The sequence below is a fragment of the Lygodium microphyllum genome, chromosome 21 (assembly GCF_053477565.2).
Source record: "Lygodium microphyllum isolate KBCC chromosome 21, Lygodium_microphyllum_v1.1.10, whole genome shotgun sequence".
Taxonomy (NCBI): domain Eukaryota; kingdom Viridiplantae; phylum Streptophyta; class Polypodiopsida; order Schizaeales; family Lygodiaceae; genus Lygodium; species Lygodium microphyllum.
In genome coordinates, this window is record NC_141155.1 from 28565170 (window position 1) to 28581474 (window position 16305).

Here is a 16305-nt window from a genome sequence, read left to right on the forward strand (position 1 = left end):
ACACTTCTGAACCCTGGACATCCAAGATACAGCACCTCCAGCATAGGTGAATACATAGCCAGAAGTGGACTTCCTACTATCTGCATGTCCTGCATAATCAGAGTCAGTGTACCCCATGACCCCTGTATCCTGGCTACCATAGTAAATACACATATTTGTTGTGCCCTTCAGGTACCTCATGATACCCTTCACGGCATCCCAATGTTTCCTGCCAGGTGTAGCCATATAGCATGCCAAAACACCAACTGCAAAGGCAATATCTGGACGAGTGGCTATCATGGCATACATCAAACTACCCACGGCTGAAGCATAAGGGATCTGGGCCATCTTGGCCCTTTGCTCATCTGTCTACGGACAATCGGCTTGTGATACCTTCACATAAGAAGGCAATGGACAGCTAATAGGCTTTACGTCTTGCATGCGGAAGCGCTCAAGGACTTTATGAATATACTCCCTCTGTGACAAGTAGAGGAGTCCCTGATGCCTGTCGCGTCTAATGCGCATGCCAAGTATGTGAGAGGCCTATCCCAAATCCTTCATCTCAAAGCTCTTCTTTAGCTGAGATTTAAGAGCATCTAGCTCATCATGAGCTTTCCCTGCTATCAGCATATCATCCACATAGAGTACCAAAATAAGCAATGAACCATCACGGGCTTTCTTCGTGTAAAGACACGGATCCATAGCACTCATACTATAGCCCTGTGACTGCATAAAGGCATCAAACTTATGATACCATTCCCTAGGTGCCTGCTTCAAGCCATAAAGACTTTTCTTCAACTTGCACACTAGGTGCTCCCTGCCAGGTTCTGCAAAGCCCTTAGGCTGCTCCATATAGATCTCATCATGCAAGTCCCCATGCAAGAAAGCCGTCTTGACATCCATCCGATATAGATCTAAGTCAAGCTGAGCAACCAAAGCCAAGACCAAGCGCAGGGTGGTCATCTTAACCACAGGAGAAAAGACCTCATCAAAGTCTACACCATGCTTCTGCTTAAAATCCTTTGCTACCAATCTAGCCTTGTATGCTGGCTTGGGGTGTCCAGGGATACTTTTCAGCTTGTACACCCACTTGCATGGCAAAGCCTTCTTGCCCTTAGGTAAGGCAACCAAATCCCAAGTCTCATTTTTATGCAAGGAGTCAATCTCAGACTGCATAGCCCTCTCCCAGGAGTGACTGTCACCCCTGCGCATAGCCTCATCATAAGTGAAAGGCTCTCCTGTATCTGTAACCAAAACATAATGCATAGAGGGCTGAAATCTATCAGGTGGACGCCTATCTCTAGTAGACCATCTCACTGCAGGATCTGGTGCCTGCCCATGTGCCTGTCCAACACCCTGACCATGAGCATCTGCTGCAGCTATAGGCTATCCAACTGGCTCTGTAGGAGCTCTAGGCTCCTCCTAAAAGATCACTCTACGGATCTCAACCACCTTCTCAGGCTGCCTGTGCATCTTGTCTTCATGGAAGACTACATCATGGCTGCGTACTATTTTCCGCGCTTGCGGATCCCATAGGTGATAGTCCATCTCTCCTGAATGTTCTTTGGATCCAACGTACTCCTCTTGTCCTTGGGCACATGGAAGAATGCCTCACATCCAAAGACACAGAGATGCGCATAAGAGGGTGGCTTACCAGCCCAAACTTCCTTTGCAACCTGGAAATCCAATCCACTAGAAGGCGATCAATTTATGACATACACTGCCGTACTAACTGCCTCAACCCAAAAGCTCTATGGTAGGCCTGCATGGCTAAGCATAGAGAGGACACGCTCCTGAATAGTCCTGTTCATGCGCTCAGCCAAACCATTCTGGGCGGGGGTGTAAGGGGCGGTCAATTGACGCTTAATACCCCTATCATCACAAAACTGGTCAAAAGCACGTGAGACATATTCTCCCCCATTGTCAGTCCTAAGGCATTTTAGCCTATACCCAGTCTAGTTCTCAACAAGAGCAAGCCAACGTTGAAAGACTGCCAAGACATCAGACTTTTGCTTTATGGGATAAGCCCACACTTTCCTAGAAAAATCATCAATGAAGGTAACAAAGTACTTCGCGCCACCCATAGACAGAAGAAGAGTTCTTGCAGGTCCATAAGAAACTTCATATTGATGATGTAGGGTATGAAGAGAGATTGAAGTCTCCATCAAATGAGAAACCCAAGAGTTCAATAAATCTTTATGATGATAGTCTTCTTGAAGAAGACGAACACCCTAAGGTATGAAATATAATTCGAAGTTACCCATTGGACCTACAAGCCTATCAGGCTCGAAACGAGCAAGAGTGAGTAAGACGCCGATGAATTGCTTGCGGCACTCACATTGAATTTTCGCACTTGAAGTACACTTAAGAAAGCTGAAAGCCTGATTGGGCACAAGTGCACGAGGAACAACACACTCACCGAGTGACCATAAATTGAGGTTTGTATTCAATAATCAAAGGAACTCACTCAGATAAATTGCTTAAGGAACCTACCAATAGGAGAGGACCCAAGACATAGACAAACACACAAAGTGCAGGGTAGAACCAAGCAAGGAGCGCCAATGACGAGGATCTGTCACGACTATTCAACCTAATCGACAGCACAGCGGAGCGCAAGAATTCGACGAGGATGGAAGAAAGCTCAGACCATCGGTCTAATGAGGAGCTCGATTTGAGTGTATTCCCAGATGCTATACAGCAGATGGTGAGCAGTTACGATGCGCATGCCCGGTATGAGCACCATGGCAGGATAGCAGATGCAATCATTGCAGACCTAGAGGAGGAGAGAAGGCTAGCCCGCAAGGCATTGCAAGGCACAACTGGAATACAATCCAAAATTCTACACGTGGCTTCTTCACATGTAAACTCCTACCCCAACAGGCCCAAAGCCCTTCACCTTTTAACCCCCAATCCTAGGAAGGATTCTTTTCTAAGCTGGAAGAGGAGGGGGTATGTGGGTATGTGGTGAAGATGAAAAGAATCAGATAGGAAATGAATAAAAAGGGGGTACAGTAAAGTAAAGGTAGTGGAAAGCCTAAGCATATAGTATGGAAAAACTGGCTTCCTAACAAATTCATTCAAGAGTTTTTATTCTCACATAAATAGCAAGTGATATGTGGAAAATGCTAACGAAAGATATGAATTATGGCAGGAGCAAAAAATGTCGCAGCAAGACCGCGCCCATCGACTCCCATTCACAGATGAGGAAAGGGAGCATTATCGCATCAATCTAGAGAACCGTGCCTTCGGCCAACTCAAGTTCCAAACCATCCACAACATCGAAGCTGTGGTGGTCAAGGAGGAAGCAGCCGGGAGGGTAGTGGAACAGTGCAACCTTATAAAGTATATTGAAAAATTCTCGCAGAAGCCAGATCACTTAAAATGTGTAGAATTCCTCAGAACATACAACCTGGACCAAGAAGGTGGCATTGCAACAGTGGGCCGAGGAGAGGGTGCGAAGTAAGTGCAAGTCCGTGGAAAAGGCTCTACGATTGGTACCAAGGACAGAAATGAGACAAAACATGGATGTTTATGCCTTGCTGAAAATGAAGAAGGAAGAGGTGCTCACGAATGACGGCATAAGCATCCAAGACATCCCTGACATAGAATCCAGGTTGTAGGCCAAGTTGGTGCACGTGCTCTTCTCCAGCCAATGTTACAATTCCTTAATGCATTGAGTTAGCGTGCCAGTGCTGGAGAACGTAGCAGCTCACACCCTAGACGAGGTAGATTGGAATGGTTATGTGAGGAAAATGATTGATCAAGTGGCCAAAGCGCTAGCCCTGGGAAGTGCACCAACAGGAGAAGAGTCCCCGGATTCTAAGGTAACGGAAAGGAAGAAAGCCTCCCCGAAGGCCTCTTTCATCGAATATGGAGGAGTCTTGACTGCACTCATTCACGAGGTAGTAAAGGAAGCACAGGAGGTGGCAGAGGGAGAAGGAGAAACGCCGGAGAGGTCGCCTCCTCGCCAGGATAAAGACAGGTCCACCGACAGAACGGAAACAGAAGAAGAAGGGGAGGGACAAACTAGTAGAAAGAAAATCAGGATAATGAAGAAGAAGGCGACGTAGAGGAAGAAGAAGAATGACGAAGGCAGGAAGAAGGAAAGGGAAGACTTGGAAAGGGTGAAGAAGGAATCCCTGAGAGAAGCAAAGGAGAGAGAGAGAACAAAGAGACAGGAGGAGGAGATGGAAAAAGAGGAGTTACAGAAAGCAAAGGAGGCGTCAAAACAAGAAGCTGAAGCAGAGAAAAGGAGGAAAAGAGAACAGAAAGGGAAAAAGAAGGAGGAGAAAAAAAAAAGAGAGGAGGAAAGGAAGAGAAAAGCAGATGAGGAAGGGGAGGAGCTACGAAGAAAGGAGGAAGAGGACCTGGCGGAGGCCACCCGCCAGTCCATCGAACAACAGTGCCCAGCAGATGAACTAAGGAAATTGAGCCCGCGCAGAGAAGAGGAGCCAGGGTCTAGCACCAAAGTTTGTGCAACCTCCAGTCCCTGAAGGCAAAGGCAAGGCCCTACTCCATCCAATCCCTACCCTCATGATGCCTTCCGCGGAACTCACCACCATTACCCCCAGCATCCCCACTAGCGCAGATGTGTCAAACTTCGTGGCGTGGATGTAGTATTTCATCAACAACGAGATGGGCCAAGGGTAGAGCACATAGACTATGGCCACAGGTCAGAAGAGGCTAGCCATGGATGCAGAGTCCAGGCAAGAGCCCAAAAAGCAAAAAGTCGAAGCCTCAACCTCACCCATTCACATAACGATGATGCCACCAGCTAATTATGACAAATACATCGTCGAGCTGCTCTCCCAATTGGAGAGAGCGAAGGAGGAATGCAAGATAGCCATGGCTGACTTGGCAACCATGAAGGAAATAGTGGCCGCCTTCCAGCTGGACAAGACAAGAATGATAGCCTTGTAGCAGCGCGAGATTGCAGATCTGAGACAAGAACTGAAGGCTAGGGATGAGAGGGAGGAACACTGGTGGCAGCTGCTAAAAAACAAGACTCAAGAGCTAGTAAACATGCAAAGAGAGCACAAGCTCTTAATAGTGCAGTACCAGGAGCTTGCTGCGCAATGTACTCAGATTGATGCACTCATGAAGGAGCTGAATGCTAGGGACGAAGAAAGAAAACGAGGCATGGAGGAGCAGCAGGAGGAACTCAAGCGCCTGACAGATCAGCTGACCTCTGAAAGAGGAGAACAAGAGAGGCTAGTCAGGGAACTAGAGGATTATGAGCAGAAAATCATGATGCTGACCTTAAGATAGGGAGAGGCCTTGGAAGTAATGAACAAAAGGGCAGAGGAGTGAGCTACGCACAACGAGAAGAGGGTAAAGACACTGGCGCGCCGCCTTGCTCTGACAGAAAAGGAAAAAATCATCGCGGAGAGCAAGGTGGAGGCAGCCCAAGTGGCTTTCAGCACTCAACAGAAGGCCTTCCTTGACACTATCCTGGACGCCACACACGCAGCGCAAGGAGAGCCACTGGAGGCAATGCAAAGAAAGCTCGGTATGGCAAGAAGAGCCCTACATGCTAGACTACAGATGCTATCATTACCGACGGAGGTTAGGCTGAGTTTGGATGAACATCGAAAATACCTAATGTTGGTCGGCGTAACCCCCTAGGAGATAGACGCCCTCGGGTTCGAGGAAGAAGCAGCACACGGAGAATGGTAGGGGGAAGAAGCAGAGCTGGAAATCGATGTGAATCAATTCAGGGAAGACGTAGTCCCATAACCCCCCTCTCCGCAGGCCCAAGACCCACCACAAGAAGACCCAGCTCAGAAAGAAAAGCCATCTCTAAAGAAAGACGCAAAAAGCTGGTGGAGGAGGCTAGATAGAAACTGAGAGCCAAGCCAGCCATGCTACCATCCGCGCCTCTCCCTCCGTGCCCAAATGATCTTCCTGCAGGATTCCACGTAGAACTAGTGGTGTGGGAGGTACAGGAACTAGGAAAGGATCCATTCTCCTTCAGCTTCCTCCTACCCATTAGTCTACGGAGGGTCCTACCTCTCAAAGTGATGGACAAGGTGATCACGGTGGGTGTGGCCAGTTGGGGAAGAAATGGCTGGAAGAGTGGGAAAAGACCCCAACCTCTTGGGGCACCGAAGTGGCCAACTACTGGCAAGATAAGGCTTTTGAAATCCCCCATACAATACAAAACTACAAGAGCCCCTGTGAAGGAGGCGAGTATGCAACATAAGCATGCTCGCCTGGATGGATTTTTGAAATACCCTGCTGTTCGAGCGGAACGACCCTACCTACATGGCGTACCCTCAAAGGGTAGGGGTAGATTTTGATGCCACTCTCCATGGACGGTATGACTTTCTCGTTATTGATAACTCCACTGCAGTGTCCTTTAAGAACGGCCTTCTTTTTACCCCACAGAAAGCCTAGACGAGTCTATGATGCGCTTCCTTGCGGACTTTTTCTCATGTCCTGACCCCGCTTTTATAACTACTTGTAATTATCTTAGGTTACTTAGGCTACTTCTTAAGTGAGACCCGGCTCCACAAGAGCGCGGCCTGCCTCCCCTATTCTTTGACCCTAATGCTATAGATAACTGCTCCATGGCTCGTCTCATGATGAGGGCTAGTCTCCTTCCCTCTTTTTGCCTAGCCCTCCTAGAGGACATGAACGACAGCCAATTCACTAGATGCTCCACCACCTCCCTTCATGTCTGCATGAATCTAAAATATTACATGCAAAGTCGCCAATTTTTTAGCAAGTCCCTCCGATCCCCTTCTCCTCCTCATTCCGATCAAGACAATTAGGCCTATGTATCATTTCAATCCAAAAAAAAAGAGAGAAAAAAGAAAAAAAAAGAAAAAAAAAGAAAAAAAAAGAAAAGAGAAGAAAAGCAAGAAAGAAAGCACCACAGTCACTGCACCTAGGGTTCTCCCTAGCCCCCTCCCCCACTTCACGCTTAGGGCACATCAAGGGCAGAACTTTCAGACCTGTCTCCCTAAGGCTCACACCGCACCTCCAAAGAAGCACAAGCTGGGTCCTCAAGTGTTGGACGTCACCAAGGGCTTGCCCAAGGTTAGACCCATCTCCCAAGTCCACTGCCACGAGCACCACACACTGCACGGCAAGTAGACACACCCCTTCGGGAGTGCACAACTTTTCTTGCAGGTTATGTTCGACTCTCAAGAAATGGCTACCCGAGGAAGAGGATCACCCACATCACCCTTTAATGACCCAAGCGTGCCGGCATCCAGCCATCCGCCTGCGCTGATGGCCACCATGATCGAACTAGGTCAAGGTAGAACTGCCATTGGCATAGATCTTGGAACCGCATCGTCCAAAGATCCATGCCCAACGCCTCAAGATCCACTTTTCAAGACAAACAACGTTCAAGGGGTTTCTCCAAAATAAATCCCTCCAATACCATCATCCTAAGGGATTGCTTATTGCTTCAAGCGTTTCTCATACTGAAAGACGACCAGCTCCACAACTGGGTGACAGATGCCGAGTATCTTCATGGAGCCTAAAGCACGCCGGAATCTTTCTCGGTCATCGTCCCCAACCTCCATCACCTATCATTCCCCCCACCACCCACCTACCTGTTCCGCCTAACAGTCGACCTAACTAGCCACTATGTCCCACCGCAGTGCCATGGGATTGGCACTTGGCTAGGAGGGGGGTAATGTTACCGTGTTTCTGTAGCAGAAAGGAGCGAGAAATGGAAAAAAGGGAAATAGCAAAAAAGGTGTAGGATAAAAGCAGAAAAATGTGCCTTGACCGGTAGCCAATCCCTAAAAAATTCAAATGTTCGGGCATGACCCTCAGAAAGCTTCAATGTCGGGCCAAGGCAACGAAAGAGAAAAAGGCGCACCATTAAAATGCGGAAGCACCCCCGAATCTGTGTAAAAGAGTGCCAAGCTCGCTCCTATGCAAAGTGTACGCATTAGTCGGGAATAGGATAAATTAGAATGGTGGGAAATGGGAAAAAGGGCCTAGGCTACGGCCGGCCATGTAAAAGAGGGAAAAGGTGATGACCACCCAAAAAGGATTTAGGGCTTTGTATATAAAGTTGAAAAGAGAATGAGAAGCTCATTCTTTGGTGTGTGGCAAAAAGAGTCTTCTTCTTCCTCTCTTCTTCTCTCCTTCTTGCTTGTGTGTGCTCTTGAGAGAGGGAGTGTGAGAGCGTGAGGGAGTGAGTGTGCGCGAGAGTGAGGGATCAAGAGGGTGAAGCCGTTCACCATCTCCTCTTCTCTTCTTCTCTTCTCTTCTCTTCTCTTCTCTTCTCTTCTCTTCTCTTCTCTTCTCTTGCATGCGCGGCTATGGAGGATAGAGCTTGGAGATGGAGGAGGCTTGAGGATGCCTGAGCTAGCATAAAAAATTGTGGAGCTACCGGAGTGCAAGAGAGAGAAGGGTACTCGATCGGGTATCAAGGTAAGGTCACCACACTCGTAGGATCGACGGTGCGTCGGCTAGGTGAGAGATAGCCATTAGAGCTCACTTGTAACGCTTGAAACAATAAGCGGTCCGTGGGTCTTGGCAGTTGAGCGAAAGCTCCCACAAGAATCGATGAAGAGAAATTATACAAACAAGTTTACATATCATAAATTGAAGTTTTCACAAGAGGTTTCAATATAAATGTTTCACTCTTATAGGAGTACATCATCAAGACTTAGTGCATTGTTTGCACTTCTCGTAATAACATTTTTTTTGGTACAAATAAATCAATCTACAATAAGATTTTTAATCACAAAAGCATTTTACTCTTTATAATCTCCTACAAAGGTTACATCTCTCTTTATGATGTTGAAAGATTATTTCAATGATAAATATAACTCATCAATATTTTGAATGTAAAAGAACTTCATAAATATGGTCTCTTGATCTTCATCAACATATGTTTTCACCTACATAAGTTGAAGAGACATAAACGGTAAGAAACACAATCCAATATTACCACTTATAATCTATAATTGATAAATGTTTTGATATAAGTATAAACTTATACTACATAACCATTATGTATAAATAAGAAACAATTTTGAAATGTTATCCATACAATTAGTAGTTATAATCCTTAGTTATAAAGTAAATATGATAGTAAACATTTATAACATATTGATGTAGTCATAAGATGAGATGATTGAACTCTTTCGTATTGTGGCAAAGAATGAGAGAATCTTGGAAAGAACTAAGCCCCTACATTATGATCAATACATAAAGCAATTTAAAGTTCTAATCTCAATTAAAAGAACAATAATTTTTCATAAGAGCACGCACCTTTTTCTTTCTTTTTGTTCTCATGACTTATCTTTCTACTTTCAATATTGGATTGCATTTTTCAGTCACCTTCAAAATACCATCACTATTTTAGATAAATACACTTTATACAAAAGACTTATAAAGATAAAAGTAAATATTTAACTTGGAAATGTAAAACTGTCATGTGTGTACGATTACTTTTTCTCGCAGCAACAATCTCTACATTCTCATTTTGCAAATCCTTAATAATATCATCCTCATGATCATTATGTATCACCTAAAAAAACTATTTTATAAATATAATTAAGTATTTATTCTATATATACAAATTGTAAGGATATCAAATCTTTGTAGAGTTATTTAATAGCTTCATAAACGATGTCCTTTCTGATAGCAAAGAATCTTACAATATATAAGAAAGCTATCAATATCATCTATGACTACTTTAAAGATGAAATATAGGGGTTATGCATTTCAAAAATGGTTGTACCTCATTATAATAAACAACTTGATCCTCAAATTGCGGTCGATACACATCCTCTTTTGTATCCTATATATTTTTATTATTTCATATAAATCATTGTATAACATGTTCATATTTTACAAGTTCAATATTCAAAGACATAAAAGGAAGTACACACCATTACAGCCATATTGTTTTCTTCCACTGTCTCATGGAATGTAACTACTTCATCACAAGAATTATTTGCTTCGTATAAATTTTTTTGTAGAATCAATGAATTTTATTAAAATATTTAAGTATAAAAATAAAAACTAAAATAATTATTCAAGTATAAAAATAATCAATGAATACTTATTCAACTAAAATACTAAGATACTTTTTCTATAGAATCAATGAATATTCAAGTATAAAAATAAAAACTAAAATACTTATTAAAAAACATCACTCACACTTTCTTAAATAAGTTCATCATCCAATATATATTTTTCATGGGTATTAGTCTCTACTTGCTCTTGAAAGCTTTCCTCCTCTTTTGCATAATAAGAATCTCAGGTCTCGTAATGTACTTTCCCTACATGTACAAGGAAAATGTGCATTAAATATGAAATTCAACTCTTACGACATCACAATATAGAAGTAAGGTAAATGACTTAGTGGAAATAGACCCGTTGCTTTTTTTATTCTTTCAACGTGCAGCCAAATTTTTGTGAAGATAAACATATATATATTCTCTCTTCCATATTTAAGAAGCTCCAGAAAACTCAAGAGGTAAAATAGTGTGATGATTTTCTTCAATGATATCCATGAGCTTTTGTTGCTTTTCCTTATTTGCCACAAATCATGATGTATATTATGGCCATCTAGCCAACTTTTAGCTATTCTATGGTTTGCACAATAAACAACATTTTGGTTGTGTCTACAAAATTCCAACAAAAATGAATTTTTATATTTTTTCTCTTGTCCCGATCATTCAACTTGGGAGGTCGAAAGATTTGCTCATACGAAGGAGTCTCTAACACAGCCACATTGCCTCCTTTAGGAGTCAATGTTTGTGATTTGCTATTCTTCATTGAGCCTATAGCACTATATGGAGCTGGTTGGAAATCATTTTTTTTCTTACTAGAAGATGCCATCTCAAAGATGTTGCCTACACATACATGTGACTTGATGAGATTGACATGTAACTTGAAATGCTTTCAAAAACTCTACTCGTTTAAGAACAATGCAATGCATATGCATAGAAGCAACTCAATCCAAAAGATGTGATATGTGCATCAAAGACTTATTCAAAAAAACATGACAATAATTCTAGTTTAAGAAACTCCACATCATAGAAAGAGAACACAATTCACCATTCAGCTTCTCTATATCATCTTTTCTTATTATGCATTGCTTGTAATATTCTCCATTTACAAAACTAAAGTTCGTCCCTCTCACTTGTAAAGAGAAGAAATTGGTTATTTTGAGCCTTCCATTGACCTATGATTGGGACGTCTTCACACATATTATCTACTTTAACTACTACATAATATCCAACTTTGTAAATTTCTTCATTGTAAAGTACTTTTTGGTAACATGTAGCTATAGTCTCATCAACTCAATCATCTTCTAAGAACAAAAAATTTAGAACATATCTTTTCTCTTCACAAGAAAGTCCTCTACGTATCCTTTTTTTGGGAGATATTAAAATTCCTCTATGTTTAATCATGCTGAAGCATGGTGATATGTCATGTACCCTACATAATACTTTCCTAATTTTCTTTGCCTTTGCAACACATGAAAAGTTCTAATATTCCATCCTCATGTAGTGGATGGCAAATACAACTCTCACGATTAGCAATTGCAAGACTGTCAAGAAGTGAAACACATTGGTGGCATTGAAAAAATATTTTTTCTATTGGTAAAAGGCCATCTCTTTCCTCATGTAGTGCTCTAAATGCCATGGTAAACAACTTTATAGTATCAAAAGATACATAAGATATCTCATTTTTCTGGCCATTTGTTTTAATCCCTATATATGACAATACCATGCACTCAAAGGTATAACACCAAAAATGTCATGTGAGCCATGCCTCAAAATGTCATCTAATAACTCACCATTTCCTACTACATGCTCTAGTGGTGAAGAGGTTGGACCAAAATGTTCATCTTTTCGAATGCGCCAAGCTGCAAGCAAAGCACAGACTACTTTTATGCTTTTTTTAGACCAACCTTTTTCTCTATTATAACTGTAAAATGGATGTGGTATATCCACCAAAATAATACCTAAATCACTAAATTCATTTGGAATACCCTCTATAGTGCTTCTGATGCATGTCAAGCACCATTGTATAAAAAGTTGATTATGTTGTGCTTTAAAGCTTTCATAGTATTTACTTAGAGCGTGCGGCCACTGTCCATATCGAGTAGAAGGAGGAGCAAGCTTATAGATCATTTTGGAACAGGTGTCAATGGCTTTCTTTGTCTCATTTGATAAATTTTTCATTAGAGATAATATATATTTACTAAACAAATTAAGTGAAAGAATATGCATTGTGCCATATACTAAATCTAATGACAGATCCAACCCATACAAGTTGTATAATCTCCAAAGTCATGTCTCTCCAGACAACCCTTCTATCTTTAGTAATTTCTCTCTCTCACTTATCGTCGAAGCTCTCTTTGCTTTGGATAAGGCTATGATCATATCACTAGCTTTTTGTTTGATTGGTGGATACCTAACCTAGTATCTATTTAAATCGTGCATGTATCTACCTTGAAAGGATTGATTGCCAGTATCCAGACTTGCATGAGTTTTGTCTCTACAACAAAAGAACTGACCACCATCTTTAAAGGCACCTATTTTACATTGTGCAGGATGGTCCCCAGTAACCATCATTAACATTGCTCGAATTCTACATGTTTTTAAATGGCCTATTCGATCTCCAAATATACATTTTAGTGAATGCTTATAAAAAATGTCAAGACCATTAATATGAAGGTCTTCTAACTCAGTAATTAGAGGCCGCAAAAGGGCATGAAATACATCACTACTTTTTCGTATGACTTTGCAAGCACTCAATGGCAGAAACAAGATGGGAAGGGTACCTATAGTAAAATCTTTTCCAACATTTAGAACCTTTATTTCTACCACACCACAATCATGCTGAGATGTTCGAGATGCTTGGAACCCATCCCAATGGAGAAGAAGAGCCAAGTTACGATGAGCACCTTTTAACATATGTTTTTTATGTTGGTTCTGAGAATGTCATCATTTACATACATAGTTATAATCCTGATTTGTTTCATTATAGCTCATTCATAGGACTTTAGAAAAACAAGATCTAGGAAATGGTATATACTTCTTACATGATACATTCTTACACATGACATCCATTTCATATTCAGCTCTTGGATTCCAGAAATATGAACTTCTCTACATTTTCATCCATCCCAAAATTCATTCATATATTCAGGACACTCATCTATCTCTTTACCTAACCACCTATCTTTTTTACGCCACATGGTTTGCAGGTCATGACAAAAAGTTTTACTTTGAGCTAAAAGTTTGATTTGTTTTCCTATTGGTAAATAATCAAAAGCTATAGTGTTCTTTCTAGGCTTTAAACATTTTTTACACTTCTCACAAGTAGTCAAACAATCGCATTTAAGCTTAAAATTTTATGTGCCATCTTTACATCCACATGTGACAACATTTCCAGAGTACAAGTCCTCATTGCTAGGTTAAAAGTACTCAACGTGATGGGGATTTGTTTCATCGCCTATTCATAGCCTATAACGTTGTGGTCTGACCATTCCAAGCTCATGAAACATCGTGTTTAATTTTTCCTAACATGCTAAAACTGTCACACCATCTAAATCACCATCCCATGTCTCTGGCAATTGCATCAATAGTTTACATAAGCTCGGATTTACTTTTTCTACACTACATTTTCCAACTTTTTTTCCACCCAAATCCCCAAATAAGAGTTGAAGCATATTATCTTGAGCTATGATTGAGATTCGGTGTTTGTCCCAAAGTGACCGAAGCTCAATGAGTCTCTCTATAACTTCATGAGCTAATGATCCCATTATATGGTTATTCTGACTATTAGATTCACTCTCATCATCTTCGTTGTGGTAGTTAGAGTTACTCTCATTGTGTTCCTCTTGACAAAGGCCATTGTTCTTCTCATTGAGATTCTTGACAAAACAGTCAGATGGTGGGGTTTCATTTGCATTATTATTGTCGATGCTATCAGTAAGGTCATTGTTATTAATCTTATTATCACTTTGTATAATGAGATTATTATCACTACTATATGAATGTGTTTCATCACTACTTATAAGACCTAAAATTCTACCCAACCCATTATATGCAAATTTGAATTGTTGATGTTTGAAATATGTGGAAGGGGCCACATAGCACCCACCACCACAATATGCAACACAATTGCACCACATCCATTTTTTATTAACAAAAGACAAGTCCACTCTATTTGCTTGATCTTCAAAAACAATAGCAACACCTTCTTCAATACGAGGATACAAGTTACCAACAAAGTCATGATTATTGTGTTTAAAGTAGGTACTTCTATTCACTAATTGCCAACCCTGAGCTGTGCGTGCACATTTGTAATTACAAGTACATTTGCGTAAATTCCCTATTGAAGACATGATTTAATCTTGATGCAATGGACAACCTAGTATAAATATCAAGCTACTATAAATATTAATTAAATATTAAGCTAGTAAATGGAAGTATGAAATTTCAGGTGATAAGATAACTTGCCTCCAAAGATGTGCTGGACAACCTCAATGTGATGAAGAACACGCAGAATGATCTCCCCACTTCCCTTTTTGGAGACTATATATTAAAGCAAACAATCAAAATGACAATTATATTTTCAAATACAAGACCATTTATATATTTTTAGAGAGAGAGAAAGATATTTTATATGTCCAAAAAAAGGGACACAACTCCCACCTTATGAGAGTAAAATTAGATTTTAAAAAATCACAAGACAATACAAAACTCCCATCCCCCAACTTACATATGGGTTTTGCTTCTACAGTGCAAGAAAAATTTTGAAGACCTTACAAGTTTCAACCTTGTCGAGTCTTTACAACTTTTGAAGAGCTTGGAACCTTTGAAAGTAATACCCTTAATTGTTTGTAGAGTCTTTACAACTTTTGAAGAGCTTGGAACCTTTCAAAGTAATACCCTTAATTGTTTGTAGTCCAACTTATTAGGCTTTTGTCCGGTTAATGTGGACACGTGGCACTGCTACATTAGAGTGTCAGTGTACTCCCAGTACATTAGTTGGGTCTATTGGCTTGTTCTTTGCATGCTTCGACTAGAAGGAGAGGGATTGAAGGAGCAGGAAGCATCTTGGGAAAGGGGATATAGATGTTGCTGCTGCGCTGGCCTGGATCAATGACAATACTTTGCACAAGCTGAGGTCACAGTTGCACGCTTGCCAGTTGTACAATTGCATTCGATACTACAGACTACTCCCTAACTCGGAGATCTGACTATAGGATGTTGATCAGTCCTCTTGGAGGAATCACACCCCACCATTAATCGATGGCTTGCAGGTAATCCTACATTTCACAGTTTTCTAGCTCTAATGAGTAACTCCGCTTGAGTTAGTCGAGTCAGGGCTCTCGTGGGATCGACATGCAAGATCAAGATTTACAAGGAGGCAAGTCAGTACTGTCGTGGGATCTTCTCCTTCGAAATGTGCAAAGAAGTGCAGAAGCTACAATCCTTGCAAGAGTGTTCTGGTCCCCATCCACAATATTCCTTCCATTGCAGCTTCTTCATAGTATTATCCTTAAGCATGGAGATGCCAATGTGGGGGAAGAATCTTCAGCCCATGAGACAACATGCATATTATTTGTGTGGTTATTAGTGCATTATATTCACACCGCTAAGGCATCTAATCCGTGTTGTTATCATATTTGTTGATCTCTCTATCATATTAGCCCTCATTTGGATCCTGAAGCCATCATGGGTGCAGTCACATTGGCTGTTGTATATAAGATCAACCTCTATATTTATTGAATTTCATTACTATTTGGGATAATGAATCATTACTAGGTCCTCCCTGGACAATCCTATGCAGATCCATGGCCTGTTGTGATTATGTTGCATACTCTATAGTACCTATAGTTGCTACGAATTATGAAACATCTAACATCGTGGTTGCAGAGTAGGCTACACGGATGCCACATCCTCCAGCCATCCTAATCAAGGTAACTATCTCTCTAATCATGCAAGTGATGCTGTCGAGTAACATTATTCAGGATCCAAAGCCATGAAAATGGAGCTTCTCACTCTTTACAGGCAAATCTTCCCAGGAAATGGGCGAGAAGCCTGCATCACCCTTGTGGTTGGGAAACATTCAGTAATGGAGATGGCGAGGCAATCGTGAGATCAGCTCTCTTAATGATTGGGAAAGTCATGCTGACCCTAGGCTTTAAGGCAAGTGTGCACAGAGTTTATTCTATTACTATACAAAACCAAATATTAGTGAGTTTGGGAATCTCCCAATTCGCATTTTTTGAATACTAAAAAGGTGGCACCCGGATAACATGCCCATAAGTTCCTCAAAAGCATATGATTTGACCTATCATTGGAAAACGCTCGAAAAATG